The sequence below is a fragment of the Camelina sativa genome, chromosome 10 (genome assembly GCF_030686135.1).
Source record: "Camelina sativa cultivar CO46 ecotype springtype chromosome 10, ASM3068613v1".
Lineage (NCBI taxonomy): Eukaryota > Viridiplantae > Streptophyta > Magnoliopsida > Brassicales > Brassicaceae > Camelina > Camelina sativa.
In genome coordinates this window covers 23,046,159-23,065,991 of record NC_141889.1, presented here as the reverse complement: position 1 = coordinate 23,065,991, position 19,833 = coordinate 23,046,159, and the positions used below count along the sequence as shown (strand labels likewise).

The 19,833-nt window shown below is 38.3% G+C and overlaps 1 long non-coding RNA gene and 1 other non-coding gene across 2 annotated transcripts; one reads left to right on the top strand and one right to left on the bottom strand.

Annotated features, from left to right (window-relative positions):
• Nucleotides 1-8,236: 8,236 nt before the first annotated feature.
• LOC147937216 (small nucleolar RNA R71) lies at nt 8,237-8,343 on the top strand. Its single transcript, XR_015569732.1, has one exon. It is a non-coding gene; the product is annotated as a small nucleolar RNA R71 (small nucleolar RNA).
• An 8,725-nt stretch (nt 8,344-17,068) lies between these two features.
• Nucleotides 17,069-17,725, bottom strand: LOC147937215 (uncharacterized). The gene is made up of 2 exons (XR_015568299.1): nt 17,626-17,725; nt 17,069-17,396 (listed from the first exon to the last, which is right to left on the bottom strand). It is a non-coding gene; the product is annotated as an uncharacterized LOC147937215 (long non-coding RNA).
• Between the last annotated feature and the right edge of the window lie 2,108 nt (nt 17,726-19,833).

Below are 19,833 nucleotides of genomic sequence, written 5' to 3'. Positions count from 1 at the left end.
CTTACTCGATGCACCCTGCAAGCGGCTACACGGATGATCATTCTGGAGCTCTCCCACCTTATCCGTCGTACTACCGATGCCATACCCAATGACCTACGCGACGCCTTACCCGATCAACCCCTCAGATGCTGGTTCGAGCAGGTCGTCCGTGTGCATAACTAAGCTCTCTGATGAGCTACAACCTCCTTCTTTACCAACCCATGAGGTACCACATTCATCCACCTTTGTAAATAACATTGCATTTAGTTTTATTTCATTTTGTGTGATTCTTGGATTCTTTTTCAGACTTTTATTTAGATAGGGACTTTGTAATTGAAGTTTGGGGGAGGGTCCTAGGATGTATATAACATTGTGTTTCATTTTCTTATTTCAAATTTTTGCATACTAGTTGCATAAAAAAAACCATAAAAATTTGAAAAATTTGAAAAAAAAAAAAAAAAAAAGAGTATTCATGTAGTTGCATTTAGATATTAGAGTTGAGTCTAGATTGCTTCATATAGGATTGTTGCATATGCATTTTAGGGGACAATGATTAAGACCACCTTGTTTAATGCCAAACCTTAGTATTGAAGCTATAGTCCTTAATCACAGTTCATTGTTGCTAGATCAATCTTTAGAAAAAAATGAAAAATCTTTTTTTGAATCCTTGCATCTTTTAAAAACTTCCTCCACTTTCTTGAACATTGAATCATCTCTATATTATTGGACTTAACCTGAACTTAAATTGTCTTGCTTATGGATTTTGAATGCTTGCTCATGGTAACTCTAAAATCGGGTTAGCACTCCATTTTTACCAATCTTTTCGCTTAACTCAATTCGTTTTTCCCTACCCTTGAACCCAAACCTTTCTTTCAAACCTTGCTATGAATTATTGAGTGAGTCATTTTCATTGTGCTATCGGGTGTGAAACCTTGAGAGTATTGAGAACGACAAAGAACTGGTTCTTGATTTAGCTATTAGGATCTCTTTTGGAAGATAGGTGGTTAGAATGATTATTTGGGGTTGGGTTGAGGAATAAAAGAGAAATTAAAGAAGAAAGTCCTTAAGTTTCGATTCAAGTAGCTCTAAGTCTCTAAAAAAAAAAGAGAAAGATCTTCCTATAGTCTCCTAGAAAAGAAAAAAAACATAATAGGAATATTATTAGGAGTTTAGCTAAAAAAAAGAGAAAAAGAATTAAAAAAAAGGAGGGAGAGCTAGATATCTAAAGATTAGACCTTAGGGAAATTCTAAAAAAAAAAAGAGAGTTAAAATTAAGGTTGTGGGTAGTTTTATTCTAGGGGGTTTGATAAAAAAAAGGGGAGAAAAAGGTTAATGAGCAAAGAGGTAGATTATCGAGAGTTAAACTTTGTATGCCCTAATTGTTCTCAATTTTAGATAGTTTTCACAACTGTCTAGCATTCAATCTTTTGAGAGTAAGCCACCCAAAGAAATTTTTTAAAAACCATTCTACCAAAAGCCTTACCCTTGAAACTGATAAAGCTTGATTCACCTTCCATTTGCAAGAATTCGCCAAACACTTTAATGAATGTGAAAGAGATGTTCTTTGGAATTGCAAGTTTTTGCTGTTAGTTGGAGGTTGAACTAAATCGATGCATGGTGATAAGCATAGAAAAATATTTGTAAGTATGTTGATTGATCTTAGCACCATTAAACTATCTTTAAGAACTATAGCTTTGAAACTGAGACTTTCTTTGTGGTGTGTGAATGAATGATGTATGGAATGATGATGTATGGAATGAATAGACGTCAGGGTGTTTCAATACCCCTTATGCAGTTGCAGTATAAGAGGTGTCAATCCTAACTGAGTGATTGTGAACAATTAAGATGTGCATATGAGTCTAAATCAAGCCAATTGTAAAGATTGTTTGTCACTAACAATCCTAAATTGAGATATGAAATGCAGAAAGTAAAAACAACTAAAACAAGATACCAAATGCAAACAGAACAGACAAATTAAAGCTATAATGAAACTAGAACAGAGATAGACACTATGCTAATGAACTAATGCAAGACAAGTAATGAACAGGAGACTACGTGAATGCAATGGAAATGAAACAGGAATGAAACAAGACAATCACAAATCAAAAAAAACACAAGTTCTGGGGATGAACTCGAGCAGCACTCGACCGAGTGTAGGTCGAGTACGTGGTCGAGCTAGACTTAAACGTGAAAACAGAGCAACACAAGAAAAACAGAGCAATGCTAAAACTAATCAAACAACAAGCAAGCAATGAAGGCCTTGAGGATGGATTCATGGGCTGAGCTAATCATTGTGGTTATCTAACTTGGTCAACAAATCTCAAGCAAACTTTGAGCTGATCTCTAGACATACTATTCTAAGACATGTTTAATCCACTCTCATGGCAAGAAACAATCAAACCTATGCATTTCTAGACTTGTTCTCACAAAGAAAAGAATCTACACAAGCAGGCATTAAGCAATACATCTCAAACCAAACAAGACTTCTAATCTCTTAGCAAGCCTAATGGTAAGCTCTAGATCTAGCCTTATCTATGCTCCTTAGACATTGGTGTGATGCTAAGATGCTTGAAATCAAACCCTACCTTCTCAGATATAGGATCAGCATTAAGATCATCTAGCCTAGAAGAGATCTACAACAATCAAGCTTGACCAAATCAAACAAACCACAAGATCAACCCAGCCTAACCCATCCTCAAGGTCCTAAGCAAACTACTCACAAGAACACATGGTGAAATATGTCAAAAACCCAGAAAATAATGAAACTTGCATCATTAGAAAGATGAAACAGAGATCTACAATGTTGATGAAGAAATAAAACTCGAAATCTTAATATTTTGAAAGTTATGAAACAAACAAAATACAAGAATCTAGTCTTTCTTTCTTAAACAAGTAAGAAATCTAAAATAAAAGAAAGTGCAAAAGGAATAAAATCTAAAAAAGGTAAAAACTAGGTTTTAGACTCTCTAAAAAGCTGGACTCCCTAAAAAGCTGGACTCTTGGTGGCTGCAGGTACAAGGGCCTTATATAGGAGGTGAGGTGGAAGCCCTAAAAATACAAAAAGTCAAAGCAGTCAACGGCTCGGTCAACTCGACCAGTGCTCGGTCGAGTGGCTGGTCGAGCTGGCTTCTCTCGTGCATTCTCCACTCGGTCGAGTCCTTCTCAGCACACGGTCGAGTGGTGGTCGAGTGGTGCGGTCGAGTTGGAGTCAGGACCTTGATTCTACAGCCTTAACTCTCTTGTTTTCTCCTCAGGATTGCTTCACTTCTCCTCAGCATTGCTTCCATGCTCCTTAAGCTCCAAAATCACCTGTTTATGCATGAAAAGATGCAAATGCAATGCAACTATACTCTAATGCATGATTAGTCCTAAAGCTACACAATAATGGCCTAAATGGATAGCAAAAGATGCAAAAGTTGTGAATAAACTAAGGGAAAACAAGGTAAAATATATGAACCCCAAACTTAGTCTTTGCTTGCCCTCAAGCAAATAATCAAGACAAAATAAGGTAGGTGAGGTTTGAAAGTGGGATCTCAGCTCCTAAAGCTTGCAAATAGACTATCTAGAATCAATGTCCAAGTTACTAGTACTATGATGCAAGTTGAATGAGCTATACTTAAAGACTTTAGACAAGCATATCACAACCTTTACTGATTTGAGCCTTAGATGTCCACATGCATTCAAATCAACCATTTCCTTTAACATTCATTAATCAAGAACATGAATCAATTATGTGCAATGCTTAAACTCATTTGGCTTGGCAGTAAAAGGTTTAGAGACAATGATGGTCTCTTTTTAGAGTAGGGCTTATCAATATCAAGGTTCTCTCATAAAAAAATGGATTGTGCTTTAGAAGAATGCTAAAGGTAAGAACACTTAGACACATACAAGAACAAAACCTTGTCTACCCAAAGGCACCCAAAGTGTTTATCCTATCAATCTAAACCCAATTGATCCTAGTGCTACCCTTTAACTTCTTTTCTTCTTTTTCACCCTTTTCTCTTTTTGGTTTTAAAGTCTTAGGAGAGGTTTCTTATTTGATCTTTCTAATGGAATGGGGGATTCTTACTTATTTGCTATGATTCTCTTTTCTTCTTATTCTTAAGACATATAAGCATTTTGCTAGACTTCTCTTTTCTTTCTTTATTTTCTTTAACTAGAACCATCTTTAAACAACCTTATTCTTCCCATTCTTTCACTAGACTTTAAATTTTCTTAAACACATTCCCCTCCTAAAGACTCTAACCTTTTCTTTCTCTTTTTCCTCTTTTCTTTTCATAATAGCCAAGTCCCAAACCCAACAAGTGAACCACCTAGTCCTATCTAGTTTGAAAAATGCAAACTAGAACTACACAAGGCTTTACTCTTGTCAGTTCAAACCTAACACTTTCTACCAAGCTCAATCCCAAAAATAGGCCTCACACACACAAGAATAAACATGGCTTGAAAGAAGGTTTGGTTGAGGGGTAGGGGAACTGATTCTAATGATTCAATTAGCTACTTGGATCAACAAGAGTGGTAAAAAGGAAGAAGATGATCCAAATATGTATAAGGTATCCATGAGTTTAAAGCAATGCACACATTGATAATTGAAAGTCAATATTAGGTTCTTATAAATAGGAAATGGTTTCAAATCTCAACATGCTTCAATTTAGACCAAATGTAATGTAGGAATTCAAGGCTTGGTTTAATCTTATGCTTCTAACCACTCAACTAGCATCAAAGTACTATTAACTTGGGCATTGATCCTAGTCTAGTGAATAAACAAGCTAATAAGGGAATACTCATCATAGATCCCTAATGCAAATACTATACAATCCTACATGAAACATGCTAAACAAGATCCTAATGTGCAGTGCAAACTACATGAACACTCATTTTTTATAAAGATTTTTGCAAAAAATTTCAAATTTTTAGGGTTTTTCTATGCCTTAGATGCTATGCAAGTATTAACATGATGATGCTAAAAATTTGAAATAAGAATCACAAAACACAATGTCAAATGCTATCTCAAACCCTCCCCCAAACTTAAATCACACAGTCCCTGTGTGAAAGAAATTTGATTGAGGATTCAAGATGAAAAACAAAAAAAACAAAACACAATGTCAAATGCAATGATATCTACAAGTGAAGGTGATAGTGGTACCTTAGGGTTTGTGGAAGTAGTTGTCCACATCCATCTATCTCTTCTTTTTCACTTTCTTCCTCACTCTCATTCTCACTCTCCTCTTGTTCAACCTCAACTGATGGCCTCTTCCCTTTGGCCTTGTGTCTCCTCATGAACTCATTGAGAGTTGACTCCCTTTCCTCCTCACTTTCAGTCCTCTCAGGATCTTCCTCAACTCTCTCTCTCCTTGGACGCGGCATCTGGCTCGACCGGCTGCTCGAACCACCACTCGGTCGAGTGCATGATCGAGTGGGGTGTCGAGTGGCCCTTCCAGCTTCTCCTCTTGATTCAAGGCTAGCATCATGACGTTCCATGGAGGTTGCAGCGGTTTGTTGAGACTTCCTAGTGATTCTTGAAGACATTTTTCAAATAGAACTGAAGGGAATAGACTCAAAGCCTATAGTTAATAGGTTAGTGAACCAATAACTTGAAAGAACTAAGCTTGAGCAAAAGATAAGCTATGAGAGAGACTTTAAAACTTGAATTCAATGGTTTTGAGCAAATGAGAGAATGTGAGAGGTATAATTTCGTGCAAGGTCTATATGAAGAAGCTAAGGGGACAAAGAGACAAGGGTGGAGCGTCCATACCATTCAAATTTGAAATGGGAATCTTTGACCTGCTTTTTGCTGCCACTCGACCCCACACTCGACTGTACACGGTCGAGCACCTTGACCAAATTTTGAAATTTCAAAATTTTTCTTCTTGTTCTTCCCTCCACTCGATCGTTCTAGCGATTTGAAGATCAAATGGGCCTCAATTCCTTCCTATCTCGGTCGAGTACCTCTCGTGGGTAGGTCGAGTGGGCTTGCGAGTCTCCTTCTCCAAGTCTAAATCTCTCCTTACCCAACTACATTTTCACCTAAAGGCCTGTCCAACACAAACATAAAAGAAAACACATCAAAACTACAAGGAAAATAAACCATATTTACAAAGGATACCTTAGGGACTTCCTCCCTATTGAGCTTGTTTAAAGTCACTAAGCTTGAATTTGGTGTCCTTTTTAGACTTGGTTTAGATACCAAGGAGGTGATGAAATCCTCCCTGGAACCTCTTGATCACTGTAAAGTTGATCCTTGATCACCTCACCCTTAACACACAAACCATGTTTCTTCTTGATTTTGAGCCTTGGTATTGCCTTCCTTAAGGACCTCTTGTTCAGCTTAACTTGAAGATCCTCAACCATACTAGTCAACTCTTGAACTGACCTCTTAAGCTTTTACACAGAATCATCTTGAAAGGAGAGCTTAGCCTTTGGAGTTGCTTCACCACTTGAACCTTCTTGACCTCCTTTGTCCTTGATAGTAAAAGGTTGATCATCAATGGTAGGAAGGTTGGTTGGGTTATAGATGTTAAACTTCATGGCTATATCTTCAGCAATGTTCAAGGTCACAAGACCCTCTTTGACATCAATAACTGCTCCAACAGTGGCTAGGAATGGCCTTCCAAGAATGATTGGATCTTCAGGTTCCTTGTCCATCTCCAACACCACAAAACCAGTGTGAACCCTTGCCTTCCCTATCTTGATTGGGACATTCTCCAACCTTCCAACTATCTCCTTGTTTGACCCATCAGCTAAACATATATGAAGGTTGGTGGACTTGAAATCAGTTCTCCCAAGCTTTTGTGCTATGGAGTATGGCATCACACTTGTTGAAGCTCCCAAATCACAAAGGCATTGGTTGTAGTGAAGATAGCTAAGTGTGCAAGACAGATAGAATGGACCTGGATCCTTAAGCTTGATTGGAATGATAACTCCTCCAAGGTCCTCAAGATCCTTCTCATCTTGAGCTTCAGCCTTCTTCTTTGACAAATCAAGCAAAAAGTCTTTGTAGAGAGGATATGGATCATACTGTTCCAAGGCAGGTCCTCTCTCTTCTTCTTGGTAAGCAATGGTGATCTCTTGTATGGCCAACACTTCCTCAACCACAGCTTCTTCCTTTAAAACCCTCTCTTCTTCTTGTTGCTTAGCCATCATCTCCTTTCTCTCAATGATTTCCCTAAGCTCCTTAATCTTTTGTGCCTTGAAACGTCCTGGGAATGGAAGAGGTGGCTTGTAAGCAGGAGGAATGTACTTAGCAGGCTTGACAGCTTCTGAGTCTTCAACTCGATCGACCACTCGAGCATTCACTCGGTCGAGTGGCTGTTCGAGTACTTGGTCGAGTGCAATAACGGACTCCAGTTGCTTTGCACAAACATCACTTGGGGCTTCAGTAACTAATGAATTCCCCCAAACTTGGACCTCATTGTCCTCAGTGACTTCCTCATCAGAGATATGAATGGCTTTTGCAGTGAACTCCCTTGGATTTTGAACAGCTTTTCCAGGGAGTTGGTTGGGTTTAGGAGCTGAAGTAGAGGCAATGTTGCTCTCCATATACTTCATTCTGGAGTTGAGACCTTCAAACTTCATGTTCAGATCATTGTACTGTGATGTGAGCCTTTGATTCAACTCAGCAAACTGCTCGGCTTCCTCAATCTTGCCTTGTGTTTGCCCAATCAACAACTGTTGCATCATTGCTCTTAAGTCTTGTTCCTGGCCTTGGTTAGTCTGAAACCCTGGTGGGGGACACAATTGGGGCTGGAACACTTGGTGTTGTTGCTTGGGGATGTAGTTTTGTTGCTGTTGTTGAGGCTGAGGGGGTGGATAGACTTGGTCTTGAGGATTGGCCACATTGGTGCTCCTATAAGAGAGATTGTTGTTTTTGAAACCTCCTTGGTTGTAGCCTTTGAATCCTCCCTGGTTTTGCATGTAGCACAACTCAGCAAATTCAGGCTCTCCCTCTTGAGCTGGAGTTTCTTCTTCACCAATGAAGTGAATGGACTTGGACTGGCTGAGGAGTATCTTGTCAAGCTTCTCATTGACCATCTTCAAATCCTTCTTATACTTGTCCTCTTGATCAGTTGAGGAGCTCCTTATGGTCCTATCATAATCCTCATTATAATTGCCATCAGATTGAGCAAGATTCTCAACCAATTCCCATCCTTCTTCCACATTCTTGTTGAGGAAGTTGCCATTAGAGGCTGTGTCAAGAAGCATTCTTATCTTGGGAAGCACTCCTCTATACAAGGTGCTTAGAAGTGACTCATTGCTGAAGCCATGGTGAGGACACTGAGTCTGGAATCCTTTAAACCTCTCCCAAGCTTCACAAAAGCTCTCATTATTCCTTTGAGCAAACCCAGAAATTTCATTCCTCAACCTAGCAGTCCTTGCATTGGAGAAGAACTTGGCCAGAAAAGCTTTCATGCATGCATCCCATGTGGTGATAGCTCCAGTAGGAAGGGTCTTCTCCCAAAGGTGAGCTTTCTCTCCAAGAGAAAATGGGAAGAGCCTTAATTTGAATCCATCTTCACTAACTCCATTGATCTTTGTGAGTCCACATATTCTGTCAAACTCATCAAGGTGATCTAGTGGATCCTCCATTGGCAACCCATGAAATTTGTTGGCTTGTATCATTGAGATCAATCCACTCTTGATCTCAAAGTTGTTGTTTGCTACTGAAGGTGGCACAATTTCAGCCCTTTGGTTGTGGGTATTGGGTGCATCTCCTGCACCAATGTGCCTTGGTCTTTGCTCATGGATAGCTTGTTGCTCCATGATGTCTTGACCTTGTTGTTGTTGAACTACTCTTCCTTGCTTTTGTCTCAAACCCTTTTGTAGCCTGTGGATGTTGTCAATAGGCTGTTGAAGACTGTCTTTGCCTTTTGACCTTGTGTGCATCAACAAACTCTACTACAGACTCGAACAGTTACACGATCGAGCGCAGGCTCGAGTGGGTGGTCGAGTCAACTGGGAAGTAATGGCTATTTGGATCCGGCTTCTGGCTCGATCAAGTGCTCGATCACAGCTCGGTCGAGTGGTGGTCGAGTAGGTGGTCGAGTGGTACCTGAAACACAAAACAGCCAAGCAAAGGAAGATTCGAGTTCAGTAACTTCACAAGTGTTTAAACGAACTTAATCTTAGACTAACAATGATCCTAAATGTCACAAAACACACGCAAATGGGCAACGGCGCCAAATTGAAACTGAGACTTTCTTTGTGGTGTGTGAATGAATGATGTATGGAATGATGATGTCTGGAATGAATAGAAGTCAGGGTGTTTCAATTCCCCTTATGCAGTTGCAGTATAAGGGTGTCAATCCTATCTGAGTGATTGTGAACAATTAAGATGTGCATATGAGTCTAAATCAAGCCAATTGTAAAGATTGTTTGTCACTAACAATCCTAAAATGAGATATGAAATGCAGAAAGTAAAAACAACTAGAACAAGATACTAAATGCAAACAGAACAGACAAATTAAAGCTATAATGAAACTAGAACAAAGATAGACTACGTGAATGCAATGGAAATGAAACAGGAATGAAACAAGACAATCACAAATAAAAAAAAAAACACAAGTTCTGGGGATGAACTCGAGCAGCACTCGACCGAGTGTAGGTCGAGTACGTGGTCGAGCTAGACTTAAACGTGAAAACAGAGCAACACAAGAAAAACAGAGCAATGCTAAAACTAATCAAACAACAAGCAAGCAATGATATTTAGACTAAGATTTCAATAAACAAAGAAGGCCTTGAGGAGGGATTCATGGGCTGAGCTAATCATTGTGGTTATCTAACTTGGTCAACAAATCTCAAGCAAACTTTGAGCTGATCTCTAGACATACTATTCTAAGACATGTTTAATCCACTCTCATGGCAAGAAACAATCAAACCTATGCATTTCTAGACTTGTTCTCACAAAGTAAAGAATCTACACAAGCAGGCATTAAGCAATACATCTCAAACCAAACAAAACTTCTAATCTCTTAGCAAGCCTAATGGTAAGCTCTAGATCTAGCCTTATCTATGCTCCTTAGACATTGGTGTGATGCTAAGATGCTTGAAATCAAACCCTACCTTCTCAGATATAGGATCAGCATTAAGATCATCTAACCTAGAAGAGATCTACAACAATCAAGCTTGACCAAATCAAACAAACCACATGATCAACCCAGCCTAACCCATCCTCAAGGTCCTAAGCAAACTACTCACAAGAACACATGGTGAAATATGTCAAAAATCCAGAAAATAATGAAACTTGCATCATTAGAAAGATGAAACAGAGATCTACAATGTTGATGAAGAAATAAAACTCGAAATCTTAATATTTTGAAAGTTATGAAACAAACAAAATACAAGAATCTAGTCTTTCTTTCTTAAACAAGTACAAAATCTAAAATAAAAGAAAGTGCAAAAGGAATAAAATCTAAAAAAGGTAAAAACTAGGTTTTAGACTCTCTAAAAAGCTGGACTCTCTAAAAAGCTGGACTCTTGGTGGCTGCAGGTACAAGGGTCTTATATAGGAGGTGAGGTGGAAGCCCTAAAATACAAAAAGTCAAAGCAGTCAACAGCTCAGTCAACTCGACCAGTGCTCGGTCGAGTGGCTGGTCGAGCTGGCTTCTCTCGTGCATTCTCCACTCGGTCGAGTCCTTCTCAGCACACGGTCGAGTGGTGGTCGAGTAGTGCGGTCGAGTTGGACTCCGGACCTTGATTCTACAGCCTTAACTCTCTTGTTTTCTCCTCAGGATTGCTTCACTTCTCCTCAGCATTGCTTCCATGCTCCTTAAGCTCCTAAATGGATAGCAAAAGATGCAAAAGGTGTGAATAAACTAAGGGAAAACAAGGTAAAATATATGAACATCAAGCTTGAATCCTTCGTTTAGCTCAAAAGGTTATGAGTCCCATTTTAGAACCGCACCCTCCTACTTCCTTGTTATAGGACTAGCAAGATTTAAGTTTGGGGGTCTGATAACTTTGTAAGTTACATGTTTTAGGCATCCTTTTTTGTCCATATCTTGCATTGTTTTCTCCCTAACCAAAGAATTTTTAGGTCATTTACTGTAGGAATCCACATTTAGGCCGTTTAGGGTATTGCATTCTTGCATTTGCATATTTTGGATGAAAACAGGTGCTTAAGAGCCTAAAATGGGGAGAAACAAGGTCAAACCTTAGCATGTACCCGAAGGAGCTATTGAGCAGGAAGAACAGTCTGAACACCAACCCAATCAAAGAGGATCCTAGAACAGAAAGAACAATCCGAGGACCTACCCGAAGATCAACCCAAGCTCATCCTCGTGCACCCCATCGAGCAGACCCTCGGGCGGGACTGGGAAGCTAGGGTTAATGGGTTTCCATATATAAACCCCCCCTCTTGTTCCTCTCGAGAGCTTTTGGGAGAGAGCGAGAGAGACTATAAACTCTTTTCACTTTTGTTAGGATTATTTTTATTTCTTTTTGCATTTTCTATTAGATTTCTATTCTATACTCTTCTACTCTACTTCTACTTTTAATATAATGCAATTTTCGTTTACCTATACTTTTATGTTTTCTGCAATAAGATCTAAGTAGTGTAGTAAAGTTTCTAGGGATGGGATAGACAATTTTGTGTTCTTGATCGGTTAGGATGTCTTAGCTTTTATATTTATGTTTTATAAATTCTCTTCTAGATTGGTGTTCTTAATGCTATCAACAAACCGAGAGGTTGAGATTATATCTAAGGTGTTTTACCATCGAGAGGTGTAGATGAAATGCTTGAATCAATCAATGCTAGAGATTTACTCACTTAGCCTAAGAGATTAGATGAGTAAGGGGTTTACTAACAATAATGAATCGGTTTGTATTGCCTGCTTGGTCATGTTTCTCCAACGAGAGTAGGGTAGGAAAGTGATTAAGGTTGATTGTTTTTATCACGAGAGTGTTTTAACAAGATTTTAGAGATTCATTGTCTAGGGAATATCTGCTTGAGGCATGCAAGACATCCGTACCGGTTAGGAACACTTAGGAGTCGAGTACCCCATCCTTAGGAGCTTTCATATTTAGATTGTTTGCATTTTTATTCATAACTCGATCACTTACCCGAATAGGTACACGATCACCTGCTTCGAGTAGCCCTTCGAGCTGTTCCTGTTTTCTTTCTTTACTCGATCAATCTACCCGATCCTGTACTTGAATGCTTGCATCGAGTACTTAGGTCGTGTGGCTCTTGTTCATTTGCTTTCTTTTGTTTATTTTAGGATTGTTAGATCAAACTCAACTATTGCTTGGTTTGACTTGCATAGTTCTGATCATATCTTATATGCTAGCATAACAACCATTTGGATTGATAACTCTTTGTACTACAACTGCATAGGGAATTGATACCCTGGGTGAAAATCCTGTTATCCGAGCTCGCAGTGGTACAACAGCGTCACATACCTTTGTCTCATCTCGTTTTTCATGGCCTCCCGGTGCGGTAAGGCTCGTTCCCCATTCCTTCTTCGGTCAGCTTCGCAATGATCCCACCATGTGAGGGCGTGGTCCGTGAACTGGACTACTGCGTAGGCGATCTTCTTGGGTTTGGGATAGTTGTAGCAGGCGAATAATGGTCCATCCTCCCCTCCCAATCAAGGTATGCCTCCGGGTCAACCTTTCTGGCAAACGTCAGGGCCGTGAGTTTATTGCCTGGTTCAATAAGACGGTAAGGTTGATCTTCTGGGTGTTCGTCCATCCGGCGATGATGTCTCCTTTGGTAAGGTGGGCCATCGTCTTCTTCAGACGTTCCTCCCGGGTCCGGACCATAGCGTCGTTGGCGGTCTTCGACACGTGGCCCACGAACCGCAGGTTGACGATGTCCACCCTCAATACGTTGGAGTCGATCTCCTAACTGATCTAGTTGGTTCCGGATCTCGGCTAGGACAGCTCCGATCTCCGTGGGTGGAAGCAGTTCTCCAGGCTGCTCAACCATGGTGACTGTACGGACGGTGGCGGCGGTACGGATGGTGGTCAAGTACTGGTCGGACGGTGGCCTACGGAGTGGCTTGTTGGAGAAGTGATACCAACGTCGGTTAGTAGTGGGTACTGCTGCGGTTAATAAGTCCTCCGGTGTACGGTCGTGTCGGACGGTGGCAAACGGTATTGTCAGTCGATCTGTGATGCATGGCCGTTCGAACAATTCCTACACAAAGATGAACGTGTGGGTTCTCCGTTTGATAGGATTAGCTAAATAGACAACCCCTGGACAGCTAATGATTGGAAAAAGGTAAAGTAAAAGCAATAGTAAAACGTAAAAGCACTACAAGACAACCTAGGACCAAAACAAAAGACGGCATTCACGTGTTGGGACTCTAGACGCTACACACAATTTTTTTGGCCACCACTAACAAAGAACAAACAAAAAGAACACAACTTTTTGGATCTAGACTAACAATAGCGAAGAACACTTCAAGAACATTAAGGACAAAACTTTAAACAAACGAGCCAAAACTCAAACTAGACCTACGAAACATAAAGACAAGAAAGATACGACCTTGCGAGGAACTTTCGGCTCTGATACCAGATGATATGACCCCAGACTAGGGACGTGAACCACGGACGTACGGACGGAACAAACCCAGCGGAACGGATTGGAAGTACAGTTCGGTTGAGGACGTGGATGGAAAGGAACAATGGATGGAAAGGCGAGCGGATGGAAACACACCAAAGATCGATAAGAACAGACGGAGAGAGGATCACGAGGAGATGCTCGACTCGTTAGAATCTCGGTTAGATGGGAGTAGAATTGGAACGAAGTAGCGACACACGAGGGGTGGCTCTCTTGGTGATACAGCTGAGCTAGAAGATTACGAACTCGGTTCGTGAAGCTTCTAGGGTTTCATTTCAATCAATGAAAACGAGAGGAAAAGATAACTTTTGTTATTTATTATTGATAGTCTGCCTTTACATGATAATGTCTAGGCCCTTTATATAGGGTGGCTTACATAAGGGAGCTCACAAACCCTAAACACATGGGTAAAATCAAAACGCAGCATCCAGGAAATAGTTTTAAAAGACAACGGTCATAAGCAAAATTAAACTAAGGATAGAATGGACATGTGGCCTAAGTGGTCCTTGGCCATGGCCATGCAATAGGGATTATAGCCTCATTAAAACCCCCTTGGTAAACCCATTGGGACAAACCCAAGGTGGAAAAAGAGTACTACTTTCCCTAATGACTTGGAGGTCTTCCACCCTTGTGTGATGGTGAAGACCGTAAGAAGAGCCTCAGTTGGTTGTCCGTCGGGTCGGTTGGGTCCGTGATGGAGCGTCAAGCTTAGAAAAAGATGAGGCACTTCTTCCTTGCGGTCCTTGCTGCTGTCCGGCTCCTTGTTGTAGATCCAGGCATCAAATTTGGTGCTTGGGTCGATGGCCGTCTAGTTCTGGAAATAGCCGTGTCCTTGGTCTGTTGTGCGCTCCGGTCCTCGTCTGTGTCCGTATGCTGGTCAACGTCCCGTGTCCATCACTCTAGGTCTCGTGGTGGTGAGGCTTCAAGTGTTGTTACAGCAAAACAATCTTTGGTAAGGATCGAAACTTCTTCTCCTCGAGAGATCTCTTGCAAATCGGGTATAGAACTCTTGGTCTCTATTGAAACTTGTAGCTTATCTCTCAAAAAATATTTTTTTGGTTCTACAGATTCTAGGGGAGCTTCCTTCACGTCGAGATGTTGTGGAGGAGGAGTAGGGTTGTCTCTCGTTTTTATAAAGCCAAGGTTTCCCTTTCCAAAAAGTAAACATGAATGTTTTTTTTTTTCGTCAAGGATTTCCTTTTTTCTTCCTTCTTCTTCTCCATCAATTGGGGTTTCTTATTTGGTGTGTCCCGCAACACACGAGACTAAGCTCTCTTGATTCTCTTCAAGATACTTGATTCTATTTTCAATGGTAACTTGCTTAGCTCCAATGTTAGACTGAAGTAGTGGGACAAGAAGACTAGTGAACTCTTTAAATAGAGTGTCTCCCAAGGTATCAAATCGATTACCAATTTCTTCCATTTTGATTTCGGTTTTCTTAGCTATTTCTTCATACTCCTCCATATGGTTGCATAGGTCGAGGGTCTTGTTAAGAATGGCTTCGGAATTGTTATCGCAATGGCTCTCCAAAGTGTTAATCTTCATGTTGCAATCGCTTATCTCCTTAGCATTTTCTCTTATCTCCTTTCAATGTTGATTCTCCTCTTCTTCAAGAAAATGGAACTTCCTCTCAATGGATTCAGCAGTTTTAGAACTTTCCTCCTCTAATCTTTTAACTTCAACAGCAATATCATCCATTCTTCCCGAAAGATCAGATTGGATTTTGTCAAGATTTCCATGTAGCATCTTCATAGTCCCATCTAGAGAGTCTGTCATCCGACTTATAAATTTCAGCATCATTTCTTCTTCAGCTTTTTGTTGTGTAGACTTGTGATAGTTGTCTTGGTACACTTGGTGAGGAAGTCGGAAATGATCTCGGTATTGGCATGAGCGGCGGTTTACATTGGTTTCGACTCTCCTTGGATAAGGTTTTTGAATGCGGCTTGGACGGTGACTTGGGACAGGTTCCCAATCTTCATAAACAGCATATGGTGCTTGAGATGGTCGAGTTCTAGGGTTACCTTGGTAGAAAGCTTCTTCTTGGTGTTGAAATTGTCGAAAATTGTAGTTTTCGGGAACTTCTTCATTAGGGATCTGATATGTCATACAACAGTAGAAGTCTTTGAGCTCTTCTTCTCCATCTTCTTTAGTAGATGATAGATCATAAGACTCATCATTCTCTCTTGGCAAATCTTCATATCCATATTCTATAGTTATCTCCTCGAAATAAGCTTCTTCCTCATTGGTTGGGTAATCCTATTCTCTAGTCCAGTCCTTGGACTTGTTAGGATCGGTTCAAAAGAGGCTCCATGTTCTTCTTCAGCATCAGTAGGTTGATCATCACTCCAATTATTGCATTCGTTGGATTTGTTGAACAAGGTTTGTAAGGCTTCAATCTTCCATTCTAGGCGGTTCTCGATAGTGTCAATGGTATAACCCATGTTGATAGAAAGTTTGAACAAGAGATAAGGAAAATGGGCCAAGGCAAAGAGATGGGCCTTGGACCACAAATGGGGTGACAAAGGTGCCTAGAAAGTTTCACTGAAGTCTCATTAAAAACCTCTTCAAGAAAACTCAATGGGACAAAACTTGACAAGGGAAAAAGAGTGCATAGGCAACACTTAACCCTTCATCGAACACCCTGAGCTGTGATCATCGTTAGGATGGCTTGAGCCATGTCTTCTTGCTTCTTGTACAGCTCCCTAAGTAGACCATTGATAGCTTGGTTGAACCTCTTGGATTTTGATCTTGTAAGAGGACTTGCCGGAACGATCAACGCTTCCTCCGATGCTTCCGCTGGTACAAGCTGCTCCTCCAATGCTTCCGCTGATACAAGCTGCTCCTCCGATGCTTCCGCTGGTACAAGCTGCTCCTCCGATTCTTTCTCAGGTTCAAGCTGCTCCTCATGTCCATGTTCTTTGGTTGAGCTATCCATGGTCTCATCATCAACCATGAAACATGGTGGAAAAAACATGACCCAAATAATTTGACTTAGTTATAAAAGTACTCATTCATTTTCTTATATATATAATTGTTATGATATTTATCAAAATATTTGGTGTAGAACAAATATATAGATTTTTTTTACTGTCATTTACAGTTGAATATACATATATTTTTCTTCATGTATTTGTGTAAAACAAAAATAAAATCGAGGATTCTGAACATTGTTTTAATCTTTATTTCAATTTCCCCCATATTTGTTCTCATGTTCGCCGAACAAATACAAATGTTTTACTTGCATTATTTGCATTTATATATGATTTATTCAAGTCTTATGCGGATCTACTTATGCTAAATCAATAGCTAATTTCCTCACTCTTCACCGTAAGATTGTACGTTCATCTTGGTTTGCTTTTTTCCGTATTTAGCTCCCAAAAGGCTCACATATTTCTATTTCTATTTCATGTGTAATCGCTAGAAATAATCATATGGGTCCAATGAAATGTTTTAAAAGCTATTTAGAAGTTTTTATGAACAAAATGAATGGTTTTAATTTAGTGACATATGTCACTTTCTGGTTGAAAATTTATGGAGGAATTCTTCTATATTATATAAGATTATTGAACTTACAATAACAAAAGATGGAAAGAAAGACAACTGTTTTTTCAAAAAAATTCAACCAGTTTTAGCAAGGGTACTGACACTGGCACAAAATAATATTAGCAAAGGGATTACAAAATCCACGCCCACCTTTATACTTTTGTGCGCAGTTCGCATCACAACATTTCTCAGGACAAACATAACTGCACATTTCTCAGGGGTGAAAGGGGTGACGTGGGTGAAAATGGCACCCCCTCGTAAGTGCATGTGCCTAAGTTGTCGTTGCATGAATCTGCTCTTGTCTGATTCACAACTAGAACAATATAGTATACCATATTAAATTTTAACATAACAATAAGAATTTTTTTAAGAAAAAATTAATCTTACTTTAGTCTTAATTTTAAAAGAATATGTGACTATTCTCCGAAAAATGTTATTCTTTTTCTTTTCATCCATTTCCATGTGAGTGTCACATATGTATGTAATTTCTCTTTTATCTAATGGAATATAACAATTGAAAGTATACAAAATATATAAAGTACCTGCGACGAATATAATAAGCAAGCTAACATGGAATATAAGTGAAGGTGTCCTCTCCATACTTTCACGTTATCTAGTTTCCTTCTTAACGTCCTCTGTAAGATAATTGATTAGTTAATCTATTTATAAACAAGCTGAAGATCTTGAACAAAGAAATATATATATATATATATATATATATTGGAGATAAGGATATTAATTTCTGACAACAAAATTTAATGCATACATCACTCCATGAAGCTGTAAAAGATGTATGCAATTTGGAGATAATTATATATATATTTTTTGACAACAAAATATATGCAACAAAAGACCTAATAAAATGCATAAATCACTCCATGAAATCTATACCATTTTAAAAGTAATAGAAAAATCCTAAATTGGCTTTTTATTCAAGATTTTATGCAAGATTTCATTGTTATTTTCCATTATCTTTTTCTAATATATTTAAATATTTGAAGTAAGCAATGGAAATAGATATATTAAATGAATAACATTTATCTTACATTTTAAAAGTATAAGATATCACTTAACTTAGCACTGAAAAGCAAATAGTTAAGGGTTATATATATATATATATATATATATATATATATATATATATATATATAATTTATTGTTTTGCAAAAGGGACAAAAATTTAAATGATTGAAAATAAATTTATTTTTATCCTTTTTGTTTTCTATTACTAATGCTTTTCCAGCTTCTATTAAATTTAATTGTAACTGATTTGTTGATATATATTAACATTTTGAAGTACATTTGGTGTTCTATCCTTTAAGTTATATTTATTTACAAAGTTAATCCTTAAAAAATTGCACAAAAAAAATTAATTAGATTCCCAAAATGTCTTGACCAGTTCGAATTATAATTTCCTAAACGAATTTAGAAATCTAGAAGTTTATTACACTTAATAACACATGCGAAAAATATCTATACAATATTTTTTTCCTATAAAAACTATAATATTCAATAAGAACTATATTATTTGATATGAAAATTTAAAAGCTTTAATGGTTATTAATTTGCTGATAAAAAATGTAAAAATGATTATTTCACGAGTTAAATTTAATAAATTGGAGTATTTATAATATAATTTAATCAGTGGTATACTGCATAATAACCTTTACGGAGATAATTATTTTACAGGTTAAATCTAAAAAACATAAAACTTACTGTTTAAATTTAAAAACACTACAAATTTAAAAATATAATAATGTATAAATAATTTTTTCACGGGTTAAATTTAAAAAACACTAAATGTTTAAAGTTTTGTGACCATATGAAATTTAATATGGTAAAAATGTAACATTGTTATAAATAAAACTAAATAAATTTCTTGTGGTATCTGCAGTATACAACTGGTAAAATTTAAGAATTAACATTCAAAATACAATTATACAATCTTAAACACTGCACAAAAGAAACAAAATTAACAAACAAATATATTTTTTAAAAATTTAGTTTTTTTGTTATAAAAATATTGTCCTCTAGTATACCACAGTCAAAATCATTGTAAAGACTGTAACACATAGCAAATTAGCAATTAATATACTGAGTAGAGAAATTACCAAAGAGTCGTTACCCTATTTATGAAAATATTAAGACAAATGTAGTAGCGAAAGTGTATTGAAATAATTTAAATTAATTATTTACTGGATCATCGAACATAATCAGGCCTCTTGTTAACCAGAGCTTTGTTAAGTTAGGTACGTCCAAAAGCATTGCAACATTAACATACATAAGGACATGTAGAAACTAGGTTTATCATAATGAATTTGTTTGTTGAGGGAAACAAATTCAAGAAAAAACACCTTCTTAAAATTAGATCAAAGCTAAGAAGTAAAAAGGAATTTAAATCTTATGGAAAACAAGTTAGAGTTTTGCTCAAGAAAAAGGAGAATTTAGGGTTATTGTATTAATTGTTGGAAATATTACAAAGAGGGGGATACCTCCCCCCCCCCCCGCAACTACCGCGAAGCATAGGCTATAACCTTCCCCTGCTGCATTAGCACACAACCCAATCCAACCCCAGACACATCTGTATACACAACATAAGGTTTTCTGCTCTGGCAGTGCTAACACCGGCGTGGTAGTTAGTATCTGCTTGAGGCTTGCAAAACTCGCCTCACACTCTAGTGACCACAAACATGAAACCTCCTGTCCTTTAAGCTTAGTCATCGGTTCTGCCATCCTCGCAAAAACCGGAA